The sequence below is a fragment of the Grammomys surdaster genome, unplaced genomic scaffold (genome assembly GCF_004785775.1).
Source record: "Grammomys surdaster isolate TR1022 unplaced genomic scaffold, NIH_TR_1.0 127, whole genome shotgun sequence".
Classification (NCBI taxonomy): Eukaryota; Metazoa; Chordata; class Mammalia; order Rodentia; family Muridae; genus Grammomys; species Grammomys surdaster.
In genome coordinates, this window is record NW_021604585.1 from 7,735,096 (window position 1) to 7,759,577 (window position 24,482).

A 24,482-nucleotide genomic window follows, 5' to 3' on the forward strand; every position below is an offset into this window, starting at 1 on the left:
TTATATTTGATTCATATGTTTTATTTTATTCATATTTCAGCATATCAAATATGAATCAAATGCTGAAATTATTTGCTAAGAATTTGTAAGATTGTATTGTCTAGATATAACAGGACAGTTACCCATGAAATCTCAATAGTATGGCTGCCTAAATAAAACCTGAACACTTGTCGACATGGCCAATGTGGATGGGGGGAATCTCCTCCTTGGATTCACTCCTAAGTGAAGACAATTACTGAGAGAGGGAGAATTAATCTTCCACAGGGAAGAGCCCCATGATTGATTATCCAGTACCAAATTGTAAGCCCCGAAACACATGCATACTCGGAGCACTAAACAGACTCATCTGGTTGTACTTATGTGCTTATTCATTTGTATATACATACTCGACAATTGAAAAACTTGTGATTTGAGAGGAAGCAGAGAAAGTGTCACAGGTCAGAGAGAAGAGAGGAAGAACAGAAATTGTATCCTAGTATTTTAAATTAATAATAAAGAAAAAATTAAAATTTAAACTAGTATAAAAACAATTTCCTACATAATTCTGAATTCTGTTCAAAACAAATGGGATATCTTGTGGAAGTGAAAAAGTTACAAAAAGAATCCAAATAGAAATTATAAAACTGAAAGCTAAACACATAAAAAATGCAAATGGAAAGAGGGCAGTCTTATCTGGAGAAACTGCTAAGTTCTCCATAATAGACCCCCTCTTCTTATTGTATACCTTGGCAGAAACCAAAGTTGTTTAAGCCTCTGTGTCCTGAAAGGGAAGATAGAGTCCCTTTTTGGACAGAGATTCAATCTCTCTCACCTTAGTGTTCGTTCTTATTTCACCAAGCTTACCTTGTGTAAAACTTTCATCTGCAGCAGTGGTGTCTGTTTTTACATAGAAGGTTTCTTTTACATTCCTACCAGTGTGTTGGTCTGTTTCATAACAGTAAAAGTTAAAGGTTTACTTTCAAGTTCTCAATATTCCAGGAAGACCATTATAATTTCTCAGAGTGAATTTTCTTATGAATCCTTTGTGCATTGGCCTTAGAAATCCAGCTAGTCAATAGTCAGTTGTTTTGGTTGGTCTCCATGACCTGACACACCTGGCATGGTTTTATCACAGTGTAGTTGTTCAAACACTAATGTCTTCGCTCCCATTGGCTGACAAAGGAATACATTACAATTCTTTTTGTTGTGCTTTAGAGTCCCGTGGTAGTATTTCCTCTGCTGCTGTGCCTCTTGTGTTCAAAGAAAAGCAGCCAGACTCCACACAAAATAATTCATGAAGGGCTCTGAGTTTGAAAAACCATGGTGTACAGACAGGTTTGATTTCATGCTGCAGTTGGTTTGCAGCTTTTAAAATGCTGTTTGCTCCAGAGTAGGTTATTATTGTTGCTTACTATGTTGCTCCTTAAATTAATCCCCTTCTTGGTCCTAGGGCTGCTGTTGCTCAGTTAAGCTCTTTGATTTGTCCTCCTGTAGTTTGTTCACAGTGTGTTTGCTGCTTGAATCACATCTTCAAAATATGACTTTTAAAATTATCAGCTTATTCATAAAATATACAGCTTTTGTAAATAGAATATATATTTTAAATGCAAAAGGGAGATATCTAAAGTATATGGTAGACTATATGGTAGAATAGCTCAAAGATCCTGTTTACTTAATTTTTAGTTAGTAATAGATAATAAGCACTTCACAAGTACTATTTTAAAAAATGTTGGGAGATGACAGTAAGTCATTTAGCCTAATATACACTGTTCTCTAATTTGAAGAGCAAAAGCCATAATTGAAATAATAAGTTGCTTTAATAATATAAATGGTTTATGTGCTCCATGTAAATAGTGGGTATGTACAATTTATTTATTTGTCTTTTTTGTACCATATGTACTCAGGGGCTGAACTCAGGCCATCAGGGTCGGTGGCCAGTGTTCTTATCCATCGGGTAGTCTTGCTTGCACACGCACGTGCACACGCACACAGTTTAATGAAAGGAAACAGAACTATGATGGGATAAGTACCCACTATCGAAGAGAGTGGTATGCTGCTCTTTAATCAGGTTGCTCTGTCTTCAGGATTTCCAGAGTACCTGGGTAATTATTGAGGACCATTTTATGAATTGCAAAGCCATAACAATTGATAATATTTTCTAGATTTTATTTCTTCTTTTGTTTGTTCAATTCAAACTAGCTTAAATACACAATTTGCAGAAGATTGCCTTATCTGGCCATCAATGGGGGGTAGGTGGAAGACTCTTGATCCTGTGGAGGCTCGATGAAACCCAACGGAAATACATTCAGGGACTGAAGAGGTTAATGACAATTTGCCAGAAGCCCTTTCCTACAGACCCATCAAAATGTGTGGAGTATAATGCACTGTAAGATCTGTGTATGGTGTGTGTGGAACAGGAAGTCTCCGCCACAGCGACAAGGGAAGAGTTCCACACTGGGGTTCCACCTGGTGCAGTTCTTGTTGACTTCAAGAGCTAGGTTGGCTTTCATATGGTACCAGACTGCAAACTAATCTTTGTGTCTTGATTTCATCTTAATCAGTTGAAAAATTAAGTACTAAAGATGATATCCATAGTTTAAATGTATAGGCAACAACCACCTCAGGAAAGGGGGTGGGAGATGACCATTCTCCAGATCCGAATGTGTCATTGGATACTTAGAAACATTTGAGGGTGGCTTTGAACTTTCTGTAAATTATTGTGATTTGCACATTTTTCTATGTGGTATTTATATAAAATATTTTTTATATTTCAAAGAAAAAAACAAATGTAAGTGTATATGATTTAATACTCCTTATAAATAGAATCAATCTTTAGCATATTTGGATCTAAAACATAGAAATATAAAATTATCTAATAGAAATAAGATATTTGAATGTCACTCAAAATGGTACATTGTCAAGACTGTATACTGAAAATTTAATTTACCAGTATGTAGAGAACCCACTAAGAAAAATGTACAAGGTAACACATTCAACATATTACTAATAAATATGGACATCTGATAAGAGCTTAAGTGAACAATCAACAAATAGTATACAAATCATTAGTAATGCAACAATAATTTTAAGCCCTAAATATCATGTTACCTCATATACAGAATAATTCAAATATGACAATTAGAAGATGTATTTGAAACAAAGAACGTTTTCTTAATGATTCCATTAATATCATTCTCAAAATCATTTTAAAAAGTTATATAGGTTGAAACTGAAAGGTTTGAAAAAACATTTAACTTATAAACATTAATTTAAAAGAAGGCAAGCTGGATTGACTACATGGAAATATGCCCAAATAGACTTTAAACAAAAGAATATTGAAGTAAAAAAATGACATTCCAATATGCAGAAATCCACTAGGAAAAAATGCATTACGAAAATAGTGTGTATGAAAAATTGACATGTAAATTGTTAAAATAAAATTAAACGATATAATCTCTTTTTAAGCATTGACAATCATTTCGCAAGACAAATCACAATCAACATTAAAAAATATACAGTATATGTCCTTAGATCCTTATAGAATCAACATAGAAGTGAATAATAAAAATAAAGGAAAATACCAACATGTGGGTATTAGAAAACATTGTTTTAAATAATCAATAGATTATGTAAAAAGCAGATGACTTAAAGGAAATTTTAGATAGTCATAACAGCCAAATAAAAACAAAAGTACAATTATAAATTGTGAAATCTATAAGAACTGAAGAATGAGCGCACAACTTATAAATTTTAATTTTATTTATATGTATGCCAGTGTGTGTTGGCCATGAGTGATAATATTTTTATTTTCAGACAACGTCTCATTATGTTATCAGGACTGGGTTGAAACTGAAAATTCTCCTGCCTCAACCTTTTTAATAGCTGAGAGGCTTAGTCTGTGCCACCAGCCTAGCCTTGAAAGATCACTTTACAATTCTACATATGTACAAGAAAGAAAGAAAGAAAATGGCTGGAGAGGATGGCTCAACAGTTCAGAGAATATGCCACTCTTGAAGAGAACCTGGGTAGCACTCACATGGCATATAACACCATTTACATTTCAAGTTCTAGGGGATCCTGCAACCTTGTATGCTTCCTTGGGAGCGAGGGCATAATGCAGGTAAAGCAATCATGCACATAAAAAATAAAAAAACAAATCTTTTACAAAGAATAAGTTCTTATCTCTAGAAACCATAAAAATGGAGAACAAAATATATTCAAAGAAAGCAGAAGAAAGGATGTAGTGAGTTAAGAACTCAAAACAGTCATCCATCATGATCAAGTAGGCTTTATCCCAGGAATGCAGGAATGGTTCAATATTCGGAAATCCATCAACGTAATCCACTTTATAATCAAACTCAAAGAAAAAAACCACATGATCATCTCACTAGATGCTAACAAATCATTTGACAAAATTCAACACCCCTTCATGGTGAAAGTCCTGGAAAGATCAGGAATTCAAGGCCCATACCTAAACATAGAAAAAGTAGTATACAGTAAGCCAGTAGCCAACATCAAACTAAATGGAGAGAAACTTGAAGCAATCCTGCTCAAATCAGGGACTAGACAAGGCTGCCCACTCTCTCCCTATCAAATATAGTACTGGAAGTCCTAGCCAGAGCAATTAGACAACAAAAGGAGGTCAAAGGGATACAAATAGGAAAGGAAGCAGTCAAAATATCACTATTTGCAGATGATATGATAATATACTTAAGTGACCCTAAAACTTCCACCAGAGAACTCCTAAACCTGATAAACAATTTCAGCAAAGTGGCTGGATATAAAATTAATTCAAACAAATCAGGAGTCTTCCTCTATTTAAAAGATAAGCAGACTGAGAAAGAAATTATGGAAATGACACCCTTCACAATAGTCACAGATAATATTAAATACCTTGATGTGAATCTAACCAAGCAAGTGAAAGATCTTCATGGAGATAGAAAGAGCAATTTGCAAATTCACTTGGAATAACGAAAAACCCAGGATAGCGAAAGCTAATCTCTAAAAATAAAAGAACTTCTGGGGGAATCACCATCCCTGACCTCAAACTGTATTACAGAGCAATACACAGACAGGCAGAAAGATGAATGAAATAGAATTGAAGACCCAGAAATGAACCCACACACCTTTGGTCACTTGATCTTTGACAAAGAAGCTAAAACCATCCAGTGGAAAAAGAAAGCATTTTCAACAAATGGTTCTGGTTCAACTGGAGGACAGCATGTAGAAAAATGCAAATCAATCAATTCTTATCTCCTTGTACAAAGCTCAAGCCCAAGTGGATCAAGGACCTCCACATAAAACCAGATACACTGAAAATAATAGAAGAAAAAGTGGGGAACAGCCTCAGATACTTGGGCACAGGGTAAAAGTTCCTGAACAGAACACCAGTGGCTTATGATCTAAGATCAAGAATTGACAAATGGGATCTCATAAAATTGCAAAGCTTCTATAAGGCAAAGGACATTGTCAATAGGACAAAACGGCAACCAACAGATTGAGAAAAGATCTACATCCAATATTGGGATAATATTCAACATATACAAAGGACTCAAGAAATTAAACTTCAGACAACCAAATAACCCTATTAAAAATGGGGTACAGAGCTAAACAAAGAATTCTCAACTGAAGAAACTCGAATGGCCCGAGAAGCACCTAGAGAAATGTTCAATATTCTTAGTCATCAGGGAAATGCAAATCTCAACAACTCTGAGATTCCACCTCACACCAATCAGAATGGCTAGGATCAAAAACTCAGGTGATAGCTGATGCTGGCGAGCATGTGGAGAAAGAGAAACACTCCTCCATTGTTGGTGAGATTGTAAGCTGGTACAGCCACTCTGGAAATCAGTCTGGCAGTTCCACAGAAAATTGAAAAAAGCATTACCTGAGGAGCCATCTGTACCACTCCTGGGCATATACCCAGAAGATGCTCCAACATATAACAAGGACATATGCTCCACTATGTTCATAGCAGCCTTATTTATAATAGCCAGAAGCTGGAAAGAACCCAGATGTCCTTCAACAGAGGAATGGATACAGAAAATGTGGTACATTTACAGAATGGAGTATTACCCAGCTATTAAAAACAATGAATATATGAAATTCTTAGGCAAATTCATGAAACTAGATAATGTCATCCTATGTGAGGTAACCCAATTACAAAAGAACACACATGATATGCACTCACTAATAAGTGGATATTAGCCCAAAAGCTTGTAGTACCCAAGATATAACTCATGGATCACATGAAGCTCATGAAGAAGGAAGACCAAGGTGTGGGTGCTTCAGTCCTTCTTAGAAGGAGTAACAATATTGTCACGGGAGCAAATGTGGAGACAAAATGTGGAACAGAAACTGAAGAAGGGGCTGTCCAGAGACTGTCCCACCTGGGTATCCATCCCATGTGCAGTCACCAAAGGCAGACGTTGTTGTGGATGCCAGGAAGTGCATGCTGACAGGAGTCTGATATAGCTGTCTCCTTAAAGGCTCTGCCAGAGCCTGACATACACAGAGGATGATGCACATAGCTAGCCATTGAACTGATCAATGAGTTTCCAATGGATGAGTTAGAAGATTGAGGAGCTGAAGGGGTTTGTAGCCCCATGGGGAGAGCAACAATACCAACCAAACAGATCTCCCAGGGTCTAAATCACCAGCCTGGGAGCACACAGGTAGTGACCTATGGCTCCAGCTGTATATGTAAGGGAGGATGGTCTTGTTGTGCATAGTTAGGAGAGGAGTTTCTTGGTCTGGTGAAGGCTGAATGTCCCAATGTGGGGGAATTCGAGGGCGGGGAGGTGGTAGCGGGTGGGTGTGGGCACACCCTCATCAAAGCAGGAGGAGGGGAGATTGGATAGGGGTGTCTGGGGGGAATGGGGAATGGGGATAGCTTCAGAAATGTAAATAAATAAAATATCCAATTTAAAAAATAGAGAACTGATAACACTAGAGAGAAATCCATGAAATCAAATGCTTGTTCCTTAGACATCTTGCTAGCATTGATAGACTTAATAGACTGACAAAAATAGACAGAAGAGGCATAATTACCATTGTCAAGAATAAAACGAGGACTATCAAAACAGGTCCTTATTCAATTAAAGGTATTACTACGGTGTGTTGTGAAAAGCTTCTGGTCATAAGTTAGAAACGGACTAATTTCTTAAAAACCCAGAACCTCCAAAATCAAACAACATGAAATATGAAGTAGACAATTTGCATAATTCTTTGAGTATTAAATAAATAAGATTACTAAAGAAAGAGCTGGAAATGATAGCACATGTCTATAATTCCAGTCTTCATAAAGCAAATACTGAAAAATCACTGACTTGAGACAAGCCTGGACAACAAGTTAATATCTAGGCTAACCTGAGCTTCATGGAAAGATCCTATCTTCAAAAGTTAAAAAAAAATAAAAGTAAATACAATAAAAATGTGAACCAAAAGAACAGAAAAATGAACCCTTATCCTCAGTTCATTGTATTAGGTACTTTAACAAAAGTGTTAAGATAATTGTCATTAATTTTTTTATTTCTTCCCCTGAAATTACGGAATTTGTCATTCTGGTTTTACTATTATAATGAAATACCTGATTAAGCCACTTTATAAAAGAGATTTAGCTTACAGTTTCACAGGCTTAGAGACATTGCACCTGTCAGTCTGAATCTCACAGAAACAATAGTCGATGCCAATGGAGCAGCATTAGCCTCTCAGGAGGAAACAGTCTTATATCAAAATAAGCCAAAGGACAATTTCAGACTTGGATATATTCTTTTTGTTTGTTTGTTTGTTTTGTTTTTGTTTTTTTTTTTGTTTTTCGAGACAAGGTTTCTCTGTGTAGCCCTGGCTGTCCTGGAACTCACTCTGTAGACCAGGCTAGCCTCGAACTCTCAAACTCAGAAATCCACCTGCCTCTGCCTCCCAAGTGCTGGGATTAAAGGCGTGCGCCACCACCGCCCGGCTTTTTTTACTTTTTTTTTATTTTTGGATATATTCTTAAAACTTATTCTGTTAAAAATAATTCACTATTCCCTAATAACTACTTCAAAAATTATATGAAGACTTATCTTCTACTGAATAGAAATTATGTATTCATAATATATATTTTGATTGTATTCTTCTCAGATCCTCTCCAACTTCCTACACACCCAGCTATATATGCTATTTCCCTACCCTCACTCTTTGAAACAAAAAATAAAAATGAAAATCAATAACACAAAAAATAATGAAATAAACTAAAAAATACAAATAAAAAGTACACACGCGTGTGCGTGTGTGTGTGTGTGTGAATGTATGTGTGCGCATACATTCACACACACACACACACACACACACGATTTATCTATGGATTCTGTTTTGTGTTGCCCACCAACACCTGTTCTTGGAATCTGCCCTGGACTGAGGTTGATATACCCCATAACATTCCTTTGGCAAAAACTGATTCTTTTCCTTTTCCAGCAGGTGTCAATTGAAAATAGCTTCTTGGTTATGTGGGACTTTGTGTCCATTTATTCCACACATACCCCTCCCTTACTCCACATGGTAGGATTTTGTAGGTAGTCTCTTTGAGTTCGTATAAGTATCTCCTTATTTTCTCGGTGTCATATTCTCTGTGGCTTTTACATTTTTTCCACCTCTTCTGCATAGATCCCTAACCCAAGAGGGGAGGAGTTTAGTAAACACATCTCATTTATGGTAGAATGCTCCAAAGTCTCTGATTCTCCCCATAACGACCATTTGTATATTTCTATGTTAATTTTTACCATCTACTACAAGAAGAAGCTTTTCTGATATGGATTGAGTGACGCAATGATCTATGGTTAGCAGTGTGTCTTTAAGGATCATTTTATTGCTATTTCCTTACTTCCAACACATGAACCCATTATAATATCAAATAATATCAAAGACATAGCTAGAAAAATCATTTCTCACTTCATTTTAGGAAGCTGGTATATTTCTGATACATAAATAAGAGAAACAAAGTTCACACATAGAAAATATTAGACTACTATCTTTCATCAACTTGAAATCCTTAAGAGATTACTAATTAAATCCAACAATGTATGAAAATATTTATTTACCCTGACCAGTTAAGCTTTGGAATATGCTAAATTAGCTTTGGAGAAATGATAGCTATATAATCTGCCATATCATCATGCTAAAACTGACAAAATTTAGTTGCAGAATTTTTGAAGAAAAGGTATTTGACATATACCCAAACCCTGTCATGATGAGAACTCTCAGCAAAGTAGGAACATAGATGATTTCTTCAACTGTTAAGAGTGTACAGAGAGAAAAAGCAAGAGACAAACCAAGAAACTCTAGGTAGCATATTTTTAGCTTTATGGTTAGAAATAAGACAAGCATTTCAGCTCTCACCATCCTCATTTAGTTGAATACTAGAAACACTAGATAGCATAGTAAGGCAAGAAAAATAATTAATTTTAGTTTGTTTGTGAAATATAAGACCAGAGGAATAAAGAAATAAACTGTCATGCATTTCCAACAGCGAATGTTGGGATTTCATATTTAAAACAATACAACCTAAATTTCTTTTTAGAAAAACTAAAATGGCTTGATGTTTACTTTTGTTCATTGCCTTGCTTGTTTTTTGACTACTTGTGTTTATTGTCTTGCTTTTTCCTTTACTATTTGGATCTATTGTGTTGCTAGTTCCTCAACCTAGAACTGACCTTAATACTTCCATGTAATTAAAATGGTATAAAAGCAAAAGGGAGGAGGAGGGATGGGATGAGGGTTTCTAGGGAGGGAAAGGGGAAGGCATCTGAAATGTAAATAAATAAAATATCCAATAAAAAAGTTACATGTATGTGGAGAACTACAAAATATTACATACGTACATACACATACACATATATATATATACATGCATGTACATACACACATATATGTATATATATGCATATATATGTATGTATATGGAGCAGTACTATGGGCAGTAGAGATAAGTCAGTCATTAACAGCATTTGCTGTTCTTACAGAGGTTTAGTTCCCTACACCTACGTGATAGCTCACAAACATCTCTAATTCTAGTTCCAGGGAATCTGATGTTTTATTCTGTTATTTGTATACAAAAAGAACTTACAATACACACAGGCATAAATACATGCAAACACTCATTCACATAAAATAAAAATTAATACATATAAGAAAGAAAGGGAAAAATAAACCACATCTAGGGATAGAAAAATTCAACATATAAATGTTAATTTTCAAAAAGTTAGCCTATAACTTTCACATATTTCCTTTTGAATTTAAACAAGGTTGTAAAATTATGCACATTTGCTGTAAAATTATATATAAAAGAATAAAACCATTGGAAAAAATGAATTGAGGCAACTAATTTTACCCCATGGTGTATATTGTCTAACTATAGTATTCAAAATTATAAAGTTTTAAAAAAATGTAACAAAAAGCTAGACAAGTAGACCAAAGACCATAATAGAGAATCCATGAAGAGACTTACATTATGCTCAATTCTTTTTTAGTAAGTTTCATTTTTGATATACTGCAACAATCTTAGATTTATTTGAAGTATAATAGACTAAACTAGAAAAACTGTATTTGGAATCTGTGAGCTAAAACAGAAAACCATGTATTATAATTTGCTGGATCAAATTGAGGAAAGTGTTTGGATCCTTGATTAATCGCTTAGCACTTGGAGAAATTGCTGTTCTTGCTAGAGGACCTGAGTTCAACTTCGACCCCAGTGTCAGTTGGCCTCTTACCACCAGTGGTTTGTTGTCATCTGGCCTCCAGAGGCACATGTGAGACAGAGAGAGAGAGAGGAGAGAGAGAGAGGAGAGAGAGAGAGGAGAGAGTGAGGGGGAGAGAGAGGGAGGGAGGGAGGGAGGGAGGGAGGGAGGGAGAGAGAGAGAGAGAGAGAAAAAGAGAGATTTCTTTCCTTTTTTATTGGATGTTTTAATTACATTTCATATGTTGTCTTCTTACCCCATCCCCCACCCACTCAGGAACCCCCATCCCCTCACCCCTCCTCCTTCTTCTCTGAGGATGTAGCCCCTGCCTACCCCCCCACTCCCACCTCCCTACCATCAAGATTCCCACCCCCTGGGGCGTCCAGCCTTCATGAAGTCAAGGATCTCTTCCACCTATGCCCAGCAGGGCCCTCCACTCTTATGCATTCAGCTGAAGCCCTGGATCCCTCCCTAAGTGCTCCCAGGCTGGTGGTTTAGACCCTGGGAGCTCTGGTTGGTTGGTATTGTTGCTCTCCTCATGGGGCCACAAACTCTTTCAACTCCAATGGCCTTCATCCTAATTCCTCCATTGGGAACCCCATGATCAGTTCAATGGCTAGTTGTGAGCATCTGCCTCTGAATCTCAGACTCTTGCAGACCTCTAAGGAGACATCCATATCAGGCTCTTATCAGCATGCACTTCCTGACTTCCATATCAGCATCTACCTTTGGTGACTGCACATGGGATAGATACTCAGGTGGAATGGTCTTCAGATGGCCCCTCCTTCAGTTTCTGTCCCTCACTTTGTCTCCATATTTGCTCCCTTGAGTATTTTGTTGCTCCTTCTAAGAAGGACCGAATCACCCCCACGTGGTCTTCCTACTTCATGAGCTTCATGTGGCCTGTGAGTTGAATCTTGGGCATTTCAAGGTTCTGGGCTAATATCCAATAATCAGTGAGTGAATACCATGTGTGTTCTTTTGTGATTGGCTTACTTCACTCAGGATGATAATTTCTAGTTCCATCCATTTACCTAGGAAACTCTCGAATTCATTGTTTTTAATAGCTGAGTAATACTCCATTGTGTAAATATACCACATTTTTTAATCCATTCCTCAGTTGAAGGACATCTGGGTTCTTTCCAGCTCCTGGCTATTATAAATAAGGCTGCTATGAACATAGTTGAGCATATGTCCTTATTATATGTTCGAGCATCTTCTGGGTATATGCCTAGGAGTGGTATAGCTGGATCCTCAGGTAATGCTATGTCCAATTTTCTGAGGAACCACCAGACTGATTTCCAAAGTGGTTGCACCATCTTGCAATCCCACCAACAATGGAGGAGTGTTTTCTTTCTCCACACCCTCGCCAGCATCTACTATCACCTGAGTTTTTAATCTTAGCCATTCTGACTGGTGTGAGATGGAATCTCAGGGTTGTTTTGATTTGCATTTCCCTGACGACTAAGGATACTGAACATTTCTTTAGGTGCTTCTCGGCCGTTTTATGTGTTTTTAATAGTAAGTGATGATTGCATGAAGTTAGGGTACCTTGAGAAGGAAAAGATGTGCAGTGGTAGGGGAGAGACAGTAGGATACATGTTACAAAAATGGGAATGAAGGTACGGGAAATGGAAGAGGTCAGAAGGAAAAGGTATCAGATCTAGGGAGGAGAATCCTCAAAAACAAATAATGCTTGAAAATACTGTATTGAAACCTAACACTTTTTATGATCATTTAAAAAAAATCTTAAAATTGTAAAATAAGATGAAAATGCTTGGAGTCAATGTATGAGTACTCATTTGGTTTATTCATATCCTCTGCAGTAGGAAGTGTTACCATTTTATGGTCTTCATTTCTCAAGTGTGTAATAGCTCCAAGCATTTTCACTTCTTTTGAATTTTAAGAAATTTTATTTTTTAAATCTTCATTGTGATTGTGGTCACAGCAATCTATTATAGAAAAAAGTAAACACACACTTATATAAGTAAACAGATTTAAATAAAATCAATGTGGTCTAAATAAGGTTGGGAGAGTTTTTATTAAGCACTTTTCTTATAATAGGCTACTAGAATTATACAAATCATTTTCACTTGGTGAAATTTTTATATGTGTTTTTTCCATTTTTTTCAATTACCTGGATATCTATAACTCTCCAAAAATAGTTTTTTTAAATACTTAGCCTGAAATTTGTATAATATCCATTGAATTTATATATAATTTGAGAAACAAAGATATCTTTATAATAATAATCTCTCATTCATAAATATCATTTGTCTCTTAGTAAGATCATTTAATTTTTCTCACAGTTCCTAGTAATTTCTTTTTTAGATTTTTTTTTAGTCATATCCTATCACTGAATCCTGATATAAGTTGGCTATCTCTCTCAGTGTTTTTATTTATATGCACATATCTTTCTTTAATTTACATTGTATTTTTACTTTAATAGAAATGTAAGATAATTTTAAAGATTAGCAAATGATATATAAGGAACTCTTAGAAACTGTTCCTCAATGAAACAATTTAAACAGTAGTATTTTAAGTATCTTATTTCTTTAATAATCTATTACAAAACAATAAATATATTCAAGTAAGATGACTACATATAAAACAGATTCTGTAACACTTCAACTACTTAATCCTTCACTTACCTTGATTCTTCTTTTTTATTTTTTTATTTTTAATTTTATGTAATCTTTTTTCTTTATACTCCAGACTTTATTCCCCTCCTGGTCCATCCTCTGATGTTCTCCATCCTAAACCTTCTTCCACCTCCATCCCCCACCCCACCAGACTTCTAAACTTTCTGGGGCCTCCAGTCTCTTAAGGTTTATGGGCATCTTCTCTGACTGAAACCAGACTCGGCAGTCCTTTGCTCTATATGTGTTGGGCACCTCATATCAGCTGGTGTATGCTGCCTGGTTGGTGGTCCAGTATCTGAGAGATCTTGGGGGTCCAGGTTAATTGAGACTACTGGTCTTCCTACAGGGTCGCCCTCCTCCTCAGCTTCTTCCAGCTTTTCCCTAATTCAACCACAGGGGTCAGCAGCTTCTGTCCATCAGTTGGATACAAATATCTTCATCTGACTCTTTCAGCTGCTTGATGGGTCTTTTGGAGGACAGTGATGATAGGTCCTTTTTTGTGAGTGCTCCATAACCTCAGTAATAGTGTCAGGCCTTGGCCTCCCCTTGAGTGTGATGCCACTTTTGGCCTGTCGCTGGACCTTCTTTTCCTCAGGCCCCTCTCCATTTCCATCCCTGCAGTTCTTTCAGACAGGAACAATTACAGATCAGAATTTTGACTGTGGATGGCAACCCCATCCTTCACTGATGCACTGTCTTTATGCTGGAGGTGGGCTCTACAAGTTCCCTCTCCCCACTGTAGAACATTTCATCGAAGGTCCCTCTCTTTGAATCCCAAGAGTCTCTTGTCTCTCAGGTCTCTGGTACCTTCTGAAGGGTCCTCCCAACCTCCTGTTTCCGGAGATTGCCCATTTCCATTCTTTCTGCTGGCCCTCATGGCTTCAGTCCTTTTCCCCTATCCAGTACCAGATCATGTTCCCCTCTTCCCCACTCTCTGTTCCCTTTGCTTCTGAGATCCCTCCCTTCCTCCTCCATGTGATTGCTTTCTTCTTCCTCCCAAGTGGGACTGAGGCTTCCTCACTTGGGCCCTTCAGCTGGTTGACGTTTTTGAGGTCTCTGGATTGTATCTTGGGTATTCTGTACTTTTTTTTTTTTGGCTAATATTCACTTATTAGTGAGTACATATCATGCATATCTTTTTGGGCCTGAGTTACCTCACTCAGGATATTTTCCAGTTCCATCCATTGCCTGCAAAACTCAGGATATCCTTGTTCTTAATAGCTGAGTAGTATTCTGGAAGGGAACCTTCATTCTTCTAACAGATGTTTTTCTTTGGGAAGGTGTGACCTAGAGTATGAGAATTTCTTTCTAGATTTGAGGGTTGTTGTATTTTAAGATAGTCAGGCGTCCATCATTGCTTATGTCTTCAACTCTAACTTGTAGAGACTAAATTACTGATCAGTGTGACTATAAAAGGCAAGGTTTTTCTCTGCATATCCCTCACTCATAGGAATGAAGGCCTAGCTTAGATACTGCCTTGCTAGAACACTAGGGTCAATCCCCTATAACAGCTTTTCACAGGGCAAGAACATTAAGGATATAAAAGGTTAAGACAAATGACTACTACCCTTAGTGTTAGGACAGAAGATAATAAAGTTTTGTCCACAGTTCATGACAGCATGTTCCGAAGGTCTTTTCAAGAAACTGACTTTTTGAATATGCAGAAAATCAAGTCTAAGCACACTTTCTGAAACAATGGTGGTTGTAGTGGTAAGCAATCAAGAGAGTTGTGTGTGTGTGTGTATGTGTGTGTGTGTGTGTGTACTTTATAAACAATGGGAAATGAATCCAGCCAGCTTATCAGAAAGAACCTGAAGTAGAAGTGACTAAAAGGAATCCCCAAGAAGGCAGAATAAACCTCAAAAATATGACTCTAAAACTGGCCCTGCTTGAATTATATCGGGCTGTGGAATAATTTTAGTCCTATGGCATTGTTTAAAACAGTAGTCTAGACATAGCGAAGTAGTTTAGAACCCTTACTACTCTTGCAGAGGACCCAAATTCAGTTCACAGTTTCCAAGTCAAGCAACTCTCAGCTGCCTGTAACTGGCTCTAGAGTGTCAGATACCCTCTTCTGGGCTTCATACTTCCCCCCCCCAACATAGTCAAATGAATTAAGAAATAAAAAGCTTAATAAGATCACTTGATTACAAATTAATGGAGTCTAAAACACATATTGATGGGGACAGGTAGATAAATTACTGAACAGAGAGGTTATACAAAGAGAAGAAATAAAGGTAGCTCTCCCAAAACAAAGTTAATATTCCTATGGTGGCCTGTATATGTCAAAGCTGAGTCCTACAACAAGTTAGATATCAGAATGTTTACCCTAAGTAGAAGTAAATTTTACTAAATTAAGCTAGTAAGTTTAGTAATCGAACAGGAAACAACCACAAGAAGCCTTGAACATGAGGAAATAGTATCAGTATCCATATTTACTTCACTGTATTATATAAACTATATGGTTTTCAACAAAGAGTATTAAATATTGATAAACTAGTAAATTTTGGCACAAATATGGGAAACAAAGTGATAAAATGAAATTGCCTTTAAATGTATTCATTAGAAAAAATTAAATCATTTTTAAAAATCAAAAATCTTATGACCATATCTCATCAAATGGTAATATTAGTTATAATTCTCAAGAGACACAGAATTGATAATAGACATCCAGATGCATATAAGGGGGTTCTTTTAAGAATGGATACATGCTGTATGCTAATGGGGTCCAGGAAGTTACATGGTATGTAGCCTGCAAACTAAATGATGAGAAGCAGAAATAAATCCATAACAAGGTCAAAGTATAAAAATGAAAGGCTTGAAAACCAGTAGCTGTTGCTTTAAGTTATAGGAACTCATCACTCCAAGTCCACATCATAAGTAACTGAATGGAGAAGACTGATGTTTAAGCCTAAGTAAGGCCGTGGAGAAGAGAGTTTTAACTGATGTTTTTGAACTCCCACAAATAGACAATATTGGTTTAGAAAAAATAATTAATTTGAAAAATCAAATTCACTGCTGGAATTGTAAGTATAATTGAAATAGAAGATTCACAAACAAGGTTCAACAGATTTAAACCTAGAAGGAAAAAAAATCAATGAAATAAAAGGGATATAAATAGGAAAGGAAAAAGTCAAAGTATCTTCATTTGCAAATGATTTTTCTTATGTTTATAAGAGTTCCTGAGATTTCACCAGAAAACTGTTAGAACTGATAAAGGTGTTTAGTAAAGAGTGAGGATGTAAAAATTAGTAGCCTTCCTATATACCATGAACAGAGCTACTAAGAAATCAAGGCAAACTATCACTATCAGAATAGATGTAAATAAATAAACAAATAATTTAATAAATTTCTTTATAAAAGAAATAAAGTAATAAGACTAGAGAGTTGCCTCTGTAAACCTCACTTTAAAAAGCCAGGTGTGGTGATGCAAATATATAATCTCAGCACTCCTGCAGTAGAACCAGACATAGACACAGGGGAGTTGGCCAAAAGTTTCTGTCATTAGACTGCAACACTCTATAACAATATACCATACCTCAGCATGGTAGAACAAAGAGAACTGTGTCCTAAAAGTTGTCCATGGACATTTACATAGGCACTATGATGTATGCATGTTCTATACATGTACAAACACACACACACATTCTAAATTTTTTAAATAAACCTTACAAGGAAACAACAAATTCTAGTAAGGAAATAAATAATTGGAAATGGTAATACATTGCTGGTGGAATTGAGGTATGTAAACTAAAACTGGAAGTTAATATGGGGTTTTGTAAGACAATTAAGTAAAACTATTCCCAGCAATTAGAGGCAAAGGCAGGTGAATCTCTGAGTTCATGACCAGCCTTGTTTAAAAGAAGGTGTTCCCGGACAACCAGGGATATACAGAAAGAACCTTTCTCAAACAATAACAACAAACAAAAACAAACATAAAATAAAACTTCTGAATGACGTAGGTATACCATTCCTGGGCATCACAGGAAGGGGAAAAGGTAAGAAAGGAAATTATTGGGACAGTGAGAGGGAATATGCTCACCATGTATGAAAAGAAAAATAATAACAATAATAAAAGGAATAGAACAACGGAGCATGACGGAAGCTTCCTCTACCCCATTACTAGTTACTACCACTTACCTCATCCAAAGGGATTGACTGTTCTCAAATCTAGCAACATGAATTATCTTTATCATTTTGAAATCTATATCCACATAATGAATGTTGTCTTTTCATTAAAATAGAACAATTTATTTTTTTTTCAAATAATTATTTGCAGGTGTTATATTATATATAAAAAACTAACAAATCAACATTCCACCAAAAACACTTCTAGAAATGAACATTGCCAACAAAGCAGCACGACCCAAAATTAACTTACAAAGTTAAGCGGCTGTTCAATACGTAACAATAGCAAGCATGCTGAGACAGAGATCGTGGTAGCCCATGCACAATAGCCTCCAAAATAACAACCAATAAAATATGTAAAAAATAATCTAATCAGGGAGGGAAAAAAAGGACTCTACAGTGAAAACTTTAATTCTCTGAAGAAAAGGGTTGAGGAAGGCCTCTCATGCTCATACATTAGTAGAATTAATATTGTGAAAGTGAGCATTCTATCAAAGTAGTTTAACAATTCAATGGGATCTTGATTTTTTTAAGGTATTTTTCTTTTTTTTTTAATTTTTTCTCAAATTATAATTAATTCACACAGGGGTTATAAACACAGAAAGGCAGGATGCGGGGAAGGGAATGACACTGGAGTGTGGGTGTTCAGGGGGAATACAGATATCTTCAGAACCGGGTATTGGCTGGGTGAAGGTTCAGGGGACAAGTCACTATGACTCTGCCTATGACTCGCCTGTCCTTATCTAAGTTGGTATTGTCTGCCAAGGCTACCTATTTACAAGGTCTATGATTACTCAGGCTTATAAATTTCCACAAAAGCTGCCTGTTGACATTATCTGTTTCAATGTTTTTCCACTGAGACCCAAGACTTGGTGTTAGTATACATGTATGACAGGCCTATTGCTGATTTTAGGCCTGTGGTTGATTTTAGGCCTTCAGTATATAAGCAGGGCTGCCCCTGACATCTCCTCCCTTCTCTAAGTATAGAAGGGCTGTGGCAATTCTAAACTTGCGAAGGCAGGGATAGAGGCCTGACCTCCAGTATTTGAAGGGGACCTTGTAATGGCTCCAGTCCCCTTGAAAATAGAACAATTTAAGTATTCATTCTATTTGGAAAACAGTTAAGTTGTTTTCAGCAATAGGCTAGTGTGAATAATGTTGGCAATAATCAGTCTTAATCATGTCTTTTGGTGTACATGTGTGTGCATTCCCATTATGTACATGTATGTGCATTCCGATTACATTTGTACCTGATTGATAGAATAAATAAGATCTGAAAATAATCCAATTAAAGTGTATGCAAATGAATTATACTTAGTGGAACCTGAGTTTTCTCAGTTGAATAAGATAATTTGTACTTCCATAAATCTTTTTTTTCAGAATTTGAGTTTGCTTTACATTTAGTGATTAAGCCTGTTGAATAGCTTTTGATACATTTTTCTTGGCTATTTGTATGTCATTTGTGATATGTCTGTGTATGTTTTCTTCTTAAATATATATATTTCCAATCACCTTTCTTACTATCTTAAAGTCTTTGCTGAGCACATATTTCTAATTTTAATGAGTTAATTCTTAAACTCTTGCAGTTACAGTTAATAGGTAAATATTTTGTAGTTTAATGAATAATCCTAAAAGCATTCAATTCCCAAGGTAAAAAAAAAGATATTTAATCAAGTAATATAGTTTATATATTAAATATTTTAAGAGGACATACTCAGAATTCTTAAGTCTCAAAGATTATTTTTTGAGTATAAAAGAAAAACCTCAGTAAATGTTTAATCTTAGCAAATTTCTTATGGATGTAGTGTATTTAGAATACTAGCTAGTATAAGATTTTTGTTAAATGTCCTTTACTAACTTTGCTAACAATCTAATTCTTTCATATGAAACTTATATGCTGAGGTCAGTTAAAATGATTTAGGCAGAGTTACTATTTTTAATCAAATCTGTATGTCATTTGATTTATCAATAAGTATTTTTACAAGTAATAGCTATTATAAACTGAAACTATTACCTTTCATAATTTTTTACCATAAAGCAAGCTGTAAAAGAAACAGGGTGTACTACTCAGCAGCAGCAATTACCAACTCCTATTTAAACATTCTATTAACAGTTTTATTTTCATAGCATTTTTACTTTTTTTATTTAAACTTTTGTTAATTTGTGCATTACTTTTCGGTGATGGCAAATTAAAGATATAATTTTAGTATTTTCACCAATTGCCTAGCATAATTTTTGTCTTATCTTTTTTTTTCCACTGAAAGGAAGGTCTGCCTCAGAGCCTCTTTCATTTCCATTTCAGAGATTAAGCGTTAAAATGAATGCCTTCTTATTTCATGACTTATATATTTAGTTTTCAACAAGTATTTATTAATCATGGCTCATTTGATGCACTTAATTCTTTGAGTCTAGGATTATTTCTTGTTAAGTATCTTCCTTAGAGATAAGAACGTAGTAAAGCAAAACTCACGCTTTTAACATGTAGTTTGAGACAAGAATTATGATATTGTCATATTATAGGTTATATACAAATATATAGTTAGGGGAGTTAAGAGAGATACACAAAGAGAGACCAATTCTATGCCTAGGTTCATGGCATAGAGTTCTAAAGTTTTACGTATAGGGGTGTAGGGGAAATGTTTTGCTTTCCTCTTTGATTCAGGTTCTTGACTCTTAAGAGTCTTTATGATAGCTAAAGAATAATTAGTATCCCTCTCCCTAATGTAAGTATGTATGGTTGCTAGGATTTTTTTATTGGATATTTTATTTACATTTCAGATGTTATCCCCTTACCTCATTTCTCCCACCTATGCCTGACAAGGCCATCCTCCCCTACATATTCAGCTGGAACCATGTGCTCCCAAGCTGGTGGTTTAGACTCTGGGAGCTCTGGTTGGTTGGTATTGTTGTGCTCCTTATGGGGCCTCAAACCCTAACAGCTCCTTAAGTCTTCATTCTAACTCCTCCATTGGGAACCCCTTGATCAGTTCAATGGTTAGCTATTGCTTGGATAATTGTTTTCCATCCTTTTACTCTGAGGTAGTATATGTCCTTGTCACTGAGATGCGTTTCCTGTATGCAGCAAAATTCTGGGTCCTGTTTACGTATTCAGTCTGATAGTCTATGTCTTTTTATTGGGGAATTGAGTCCATTGATGTTAAGAGATATTAAGGAACAGTGATTGTTGCTTCCTGTTATTTTTGTTATTAGATGTGGAATTATGTTTATATATCTATCTTCTTTTGGGGTTGTTGGAAGATTACTTTCTTGCTTTTTCTGGTTTGTAGTTTCCCTCCTTGTGTTGGAGTTCTTCATCAATTATCTTTTGAAGTGCTATATTTGTGGGAAGATATTGTGTAAATTTGGTTTTGTCATGGAATATCTTGGTTTCTCCATCTATGGTAATTGAGAGTTTTGCTGGGTGTAGTAGTCTGGGCTGGCATTTAACCTGAGTTCCGTGGGAATATTGTTGATCTAAAAGCTACTGCACAGGAAACACCTCAGTGACAAAGACAGACACTACCTCAGAGTTAAAGGATGGAAAACAATTTTCCAAGCAAATAGTCCCAAGAAACGAGCTGGAGTAGCCATTCTAATATCAAATAAAATCAACTTTCAACCAAAAGTAATCAAAAAAGATAAGGAAGGACACTTCATATTTATCAAAGGAAAAATCTACCAAGGTGAACTCTCATTTCTGAACATCTAGGCTCCAAATGCAAGTGCACCCACATACATAAAAGAAACTCTATTAAAACTCAAAGCACACTTTGCATCTCATACAATAATAGTGAGGGATTTCAATACCCCACTCTCAGTAATGTACAGATCATGGAAACAAACACTAAACAGAGACACAGTGAAATTAACAGAAGTTATTAACCAAATGGATTTAACAGATATCTATTGAACATTTCATCCTAAAAACAAAAGAATATACCTTTTTCTCAGCACTTCATGGTATCTTCTCCAAAATCGACAATATAATTGGTCACAAAACAGGCCTCAACAGATGTAAAAACATTGAAATAAATTCCTTGTATCCTATCAGAACACCACGGACTATGGCTGGTCTTCAATAATGACAAAAACAATGGAAAGCCCACATGCACGTGGAAACTGAACAATGCTCTACTCAATGATGACTTGGTCAAGGAAGAAATAAAGAAAGAAATTAAAGACTTTTTAGAATTTAATGAAAATGATGACACATCATACCAAAACTTGTGGAACTCCATGAAAGCAGTGCTAAGAGGAAAACTCATAGCTCTAAGTACTTACAAAAAGAAACTGAAAGAAACTGGAGAGAGCATACACTAACAAATTGACAGCACACCTGAAAGCTCTAGAACAAAAAGAAGCAAATACACTCAAGAGGAGTAGATGGCAGGAAATAATCAAACTCAGGGCTGAAATCAACCAAGAAGAAAAAAAAAGAGCTATACAAAATATCAACAAAACCAGGAGCTGGTTCTTTGAGAAAATCAACAAGATAGATAAACCCTTAGCCAGACTAACCAGAGGACACAGAGACAATATCCAAATTAATCAAATTAGATCTGAAAAGGCAGACATAACAACAGAAACTGAGGAAAATCAAAAAAATCATCAGCTCTTACTACAAAAGCCTATATTTAACAAAACAGGAAAATCTGGATGAAATCACAACTTTCTAGACAGATACCAGGTACCAAAGTTAAATCAGGAGCAGATAAACCATCTAAACAGTCCCATAACCCCTAAAGAATAGCAGCAGTCATTAACAGTCTCCCCACCAAAAAAAAAGTCTGGGACCAGATGGTTTTAGTGCAGAATTCTATCAGACCTTCCAAGAAGACCTAATACCAATCTCTTCAAACTATTCCACAAAATAGAAATAGAAGGAACAGTACCCAATTCGTTCTATGAAGCTACAATTACACTCATACCTAAACCACACAAAGACCCAACAAAGAAAGAAAACTTCAGACTAATCTTCCTTATGAATATTGATGCAAAAATACTAAATAAAATTCTGGCAAACCGAATCCAAAACACATCAAAACAATCATCCATCATGATCAAGTAGGCTTTTTCCCAGGAGTCCAGGGATGGTTCAATGTTCGGAAATCCATCAATGTAATCCACTTTATAAACAAACTCAAAGAAAAAAAACACATGATCATCTCACTAGATGCTGAGAAAGCATTTGACAAAATTCAGCATCCCTTCATGGTAAAAATCTTTGAAAGATCAGGAATTCAAGCCCATACCTAAACATAGTAAAAGCAATATACAGCAAACCAGTAGCCAACATCAAACTAAATGGAGAGAAACTTGAAGCAATCTCACTCAAATCAGGGACTAGACAAGGCTGCCCACTCTCCCACTACCTATTCAATATAGTACTGGAAGTCCTAGCCAGAGTAATTAGACAACAAAAGGAAGTGAAAGGGATACAAATAGGAAAGGAAGCAGTCAAAATACCACTATTTGCAGACAATATGATAGTATACTTAAGTGACCCTAAAACTTCCACTAGATAACTCCTAAACCTGATAAACAACTTCAACAAAGTGGCTGGATATAAAATGAACTCAAAGAAGCCAGTGGCCTTCCTCTACTCGAAGGATAAACAAGCTGAAAAAGAAATTATGGAAATGACACCCTTCACAATAGTTACAAATAATATAAAATACCTTGGTGTGAATCTAACCAAGCAAGTGAAAGATCTGTATGACAAGAACTTCAAGTCTCTGAAGAAAGAAATTGAAGAAGATCTCAGAATATGGAAAGCTCTTCCATGTTCATGGAGTGGCAAGATAAATATAGTAAAAATGTCCATCTTGCCAAATGCAATCTACAGATTCAATGCAATCACTATCAAAATTCCAAACCAATTCTTCATAGAGATAGAAAGAGCAATTTGCAAATTCTTTTGGAATAACAAAAAACCCAGGATAGCAAGAACTATTCTCAACAGTAAAAGAACTTCTGGGGGTTGCTAGGATTTTAATTTGATCTGGTTAGTAAAATCCTTTAAATATGAGGCTGGAGGGATGGCCCAGTGGTTAAGAGTATATAGTAGTAGAAAACCACATTTCAATCCCTAGCACTTATGTCTGGCAGCTCTCAACTGCATATAATTCCACATTAGGGGAATAAAGACTGTTCTCTGGCTTTTGTTGCACTGCATTCATATGCATGGGCCCACACCATCTTAAATGTAAAATTATAAAATTAAATCTTTAAATGTAAACTTTTTCCAGCTATTATGTTTATATGCTTTTGCATAATAATACTTTAATATTGAATATGTTAAATACATATTCTTATATTACCCCCTTAGGAAATTAAACTATTGGAATTTTGTAATCTTAAAAGATTCAGCATGGTAATTTTAAAATTACATTCATTATTATTATTGTTATTGTTCTTATTATGTTCCCATGTATTTGAAAGTTACGAGATAACGTATAGGAATCACCTTCTGACTCCATTTGGGTTCCTGGGCGAAAAACTCAAATCATTAGGCTTGGCACCAAGTACAAGTCACTGAATGTAATAGTTTTTAGTATTGATCAGCATTTCCACTTAGGAAGAAAATTTTAGAAAAGAAGTTATGAGGAAAATATATTTATTTTTCTGCTTTTGATGTCTTTGAGTCTTAGTGCTACTATTGTTACCTCATTGTCTGAGAGCTTTTAGTTTTCCTTTTAGCTCTTTTACAAACTGTGAAACCATCTTTTGCCTGGATGGATAGATGGATGATATATAGGTAGGTAGGTAGATCGATAGGTAGGTAGGTAGGTAGGTAGGTAGGTAAGTAGATAGGTAGATAGATAATCTCCTAAGGTTTGAAAAGTGGAAATTGTACAGAAATATGAGAAATTATGCTTATATAATGATAACGCTGATATTTCATATTTTTATTTAAGCACAAAAGAGGACTTTTTAATTTTAAATGAAAGGTTTACTCTCTCAATATATTGGGAAGAAGGAGTAAACATTAGCATATTTTTCTTGAAATTGAGGAAAA

General features: G+C 35.7%; 1 protein-coding gene and 1 pseudogene across 1 annotated transcript in view; one reads left to right on the plus strand and one right to left on the minus strand.

The window, feature by feature from the left end:
* Gphn (gephyrin) overlaps positions 1-24,482 on the plus strand; it is a 442,000-nt gene that overhangs the window by 124,148 nt on the left and 293,370 nt on the right. The window lies entirely within an intron of this gene.
* On the minus strand, positions 473-1,301 carry LOC114640049 (annotated as a pseudogene).